We start from the raw sequence: 4,098 nt of genomic DNA on the forward strand, positions 1-4,098 counted from the left end.
TAATCTTTATATTTTAAAATTGTTAAAAGTGTGTATTGAAAAAAAAACTGTTGAGCATGTATCAAAATAATAATAAATTTGTATTGAAAGGATGTTAAATGCGTATTAGAAAAATGTTGTTGACATATACAAAAGTTGTAGAATGGAACCAGAAGAAACAAAGAAAACCAAAAAAATGAAAATAAACCAAAGAAATAAATAAACCAAAGAAAAAGAAAAGCAAAAACCAAAGAAACAATTGCAAAAAGCAAAAAGAACAAAGAAAACAGATGAAAACCAAGAAATAAATAAATAAAAACCAAAGAAATAAAAGATAAAACCAATGAAAACCAAGTAAATAAACAAGTAAAAATATAGAAAAAGTAACAAAACCGATGAAAAGCAAAGAAAAAACTGTGAAGAAACAACGAAAAAAATAAAGAAAACGGAAAAGAAATGAAAAAAAGTAAAACCCTGGAATAAACAAAGAAAACCAACTAATTAGAGGGTGCCCTTTTTGGGGAACTCAACCGTCACTTTTGGCGGCCTGGGAGCGTGCCACTTGGTGCGCCCAGTTATCGGCATGTGCCGCGTGCTGGTGCATCTTTGGATTTTTTTTTGCAACATTTTCTAGTTTTGTTTGTTTTTTCGGCTGTTGCTAGGTTTCCCTAGGTTTTGGTGGAAAATCTTTATTGTTTTTTTTTCAAGAAACACAAAGCATAATTGTCCTTTTGTGAGAAGTACAGTCCATGCTTTCACGAGAAGCATAGTTATGCTTTCTGAAGAGGGAAAATACAACTGTGCTTTCAAAAAAAAGGGAAAAGCACAGCTTGTGTTTCCGCGAGAAGCACAACTATGGTTCCCGAAAAGTGAAAACGCAGGCCTGCTTCCCAGGAAAAAGTGGAAAACACAATTGTGCTTCTGGGTTCCATTTTTTCCGGTTTCTATCTCTCTTTATTTAGTTTATGATTTTATGATTTTTTTTATTCTGTTTTTTTGGTTTTTGGTTTTTCCACTAAACAAAAGTTCATCAAATTCTGTGTTAACACATGATGTAGCTTCAAGGATGTCGACGAGAAATGTAATGATGAAAATGGTTCGTAATTTGGATACATTATTCAAGAGATAAAACAAACGTCGCCCAACAAGAGATGGGAATGACCTGTGCAAGGAACACTACTCTCCAATTAGCGAGGTCACCCAACAATGTGTACTTTCCCGGGAAGGAGGGAGTAGCAGGCCGCGATTGGGTGGCTTGCCGACACCATCCTTGCAAACCTCCCAGCCGGCGGCAAGCTGGCCTCGGCAACGACATCGGGAAGCTCAAGGCCGAGGTCGAGGCGGTGGAGATGGTGATTTCTGCTGTGCAGGGGAGGGCGGCCGGGAACAAGCCGCTGGCCCGATCCCTCGCAGCCGTCAAGGAGCTGCTCTACGACGCGGACGATGTGGTCGACGAGCTCGACTGTTACAGGCTCCAGCAGCAGGAGCTCCAACCTGGTAATTTTGGTATCTGCTGAATTGCTTGCTAATTGGCAGTTCCCTGTTCTTCTTTTTATTTACGTCAGGCACGACTATGCTGAATATCTGGTCCACTTTCTCTTCTGCCTGCCTTAGAGACACTGCTCCAAACGGATGGACATGGACCGCTGCAAACTGTTGAGACTTCCAGAGAAAATGCTGATGATGTACAGAGTAGCAGCAATGGCAGGTTACGGTCCAAGGAATGGGTTCACTTTGACATCATAGACTCTGACGAAAAGGAACGGCCTGCCAAAGCAAGATGCAAGCGCTGTCAAAAGGAGCTTATGTGCGATACCAGAAATGGGACATCAGTTTTGCGCAATCATCTCAAGAGCAAAAGTTGCACCAAGAAACGTGGACCAACTGACCCTTCTTCAAGGTACCTAGATTTTTTTTTCTGCATCGCACCGGCACACTTTTACGAGTCTTTTTTAATACGCATCTGCTTAAGAGCATATTAAGGTTCTCATTGCCAATCCATGATGTGTTTCTCATTGCAGCACTGCTGATGCTACTACGATTCCTACGCATGTTGCAACTGGTAATTTGTCCAGCAGAAAAAGGATGAGAACCACTCAGGAGTCAACAAACGTCGCCGCAGCTAACCAAAACAGTTGGAACAAGGACACATTTCCCGAAAGGATACAAGACATCACTAGTCAGCTGCAAGGCAGGCGAGATGCTATCACAGGGCTTCTCAAGATACTTGGGCCAGACTCTGGTGGTGCAAGTTCTAATCACTGTCATATTACAATCTCAGTTGCATGCCGAAGAACATCAGGTCTTGTTCAAGGGAAAGTCTATGGGAGAGCTGTAGAGAAGAGATCCATCAAAAAGTCGATAGAAGAACACAAATCAACTCAAGGTGTAACTGTTCTGCCAATTGTAGGCATAGGAGGAGTTGGGAAGACATCTCTCGCTCAGCTTGTATACAATGATCCAGCTTTGGAAAGACAGTTTGATCACAAGATATGGATTTGGGTGTCTAACAACTTTGATGAAATGAGACTCACAAGAGATATGTTAGATTATGTCTCACACGAAACACATGATGGCCTATGCAGCTTTCCCAAGCTTCAGGAGGTCTTGAAGGGCCATTTTAAATCAAAGCGGGTTCTACTTATTTTAGATGATGTCTGGGAAGCCATGGATGACAGCCGATGGAACAAATTGTTGGCTCCTTTCAATTCTAATGGTGCAGCTGGCAATATGATAATTCTGACAACTCGAAAACCGTCTATTGCCAAAAGGAGGGGCACAACTGGACCAATTAACTTACATAGTTTGAAAAATGATGATTTCTGGCTATTGTTTAAAGCATGTGCATTTGGTGATCAGAATTACAAAGAGCAAGAAAGTCTAAATGACTTAGGACATGAAATAGCAAAAAAAGTTAAAAGGGAACCCATTAGCAGCACAAACCGCTGGGGCACTATTAAAAGAACATCTTACTGTGGATCACTGGAGCAACATTCTGAAGACCGGAGGTTGGAAATCCCTGCAACACCCCGGTGGCATCATGTCTTCTTTGAAGCTTTCCTATGATGAGTTGCCCTACCTTGTGCAACAATGTTGCTCATATTGTTCCATATTCCCCTACGGTTATGAATTTCATGCCGAGGAGCTAGTTCATCTTTGGATTTCACAGGGGTTTGTGAAGAGTGATCATTCAAGTAATAGTTTGCAGGAGATGGGACGGTACTATCTGACTTACTTGGTGAACCTGGGCTTGTTTTAGGAGGTTGAAAGTCAAACTTGCTATACTATGTGTAGCCTGATGTATGATTTTGCAAGGCTAGTTTCAAGAACTGAGTATGCAGCCTTCGATGGTTTGCAGTGCAGTGGAATTTTGCCAACTTTGCCAACTGTACACCATGCATTTGTCTATAGTAACCAATTCTGTATATCAGAGGAATGACCAGACTGGGAACATACCTCGTAATGAGAAGTTTGAATTTCTCTTGCAAAATATAGTCGCATCAGTGAGAAAACTGAGAACATTGGTCTTAATTGGGGAATATGATTCCTTTTTCTTCAAAGCATTCCAAGATGTATTTGAAAAAGCACATAATCTACGTCTGCTACAAATGTCTGCGACATCTCCTGATTTTAATTCCTTTCTGTGTAGCTTGGCAAATCCTACACATCTTCGGTATCTAAAAATTCAGGATGGTCATACTGAGCAGAAGGCTTTACCTCATGTCATGAGCAAGTTTTTTCATCTTCAAGTATTGGATGCTGCTTTCTGTATGTCATTGCATACGGTTCATCTAGAGGATTGCGGAGCATGGAGAATACTTCCATCTCTTGAAATGCTCCAGTTTCTTAAAAGGTTGAAGTTGAGTAATATGCGGAGAGTAAGCGAAGCATTGGTTCCGTCATTGGAGGAGCTGACTTTAGATGATGTTCATGCATTACCGTGGGGGGTATGAAGCCTAGTTTAAGGATTTGGAGATCTGGAGATGCCTTGTACTTGAGGTGTTCGATCTATTCCAAGAAGGTCGTAACTACGAAATTGAGCATAAGTCATGGTTGCCCAGTCTGAGGAAACTCATTATGTGTGATTGTCCTCGTTTGCAAGTACAGACCCCCCCCCCC

General features: G+C 41.4%; 1 pseudogene; it reads left to right on the plus strand.

The window, feature by feature from the left end:
- Positions 1-1,045: 1,045 nt before the first annotated feature.
- Positions 1,046-4,098, plus strand: part of LOC119316180 — a 4,940-nt pseudogene continuing 1,887 nt past the window's right edge.

This window comes from Triticum dicoccoides, chromosome 6A, assembly GCF_002162155.2.
Source record: "Triticum dicoccoides isolate Atlit2015 ecotype Zavitan chromosome 6A, WEW_v2.0, whole genome shotgun sequence".
Classification (NCBI taxonomy): domain Eukaryota; kingdom Viridiplantae; phylum Streptophyta; class Magnoliopsida; order Poales; family Poaceae; genus Triticum; species Triticum dicoccoides.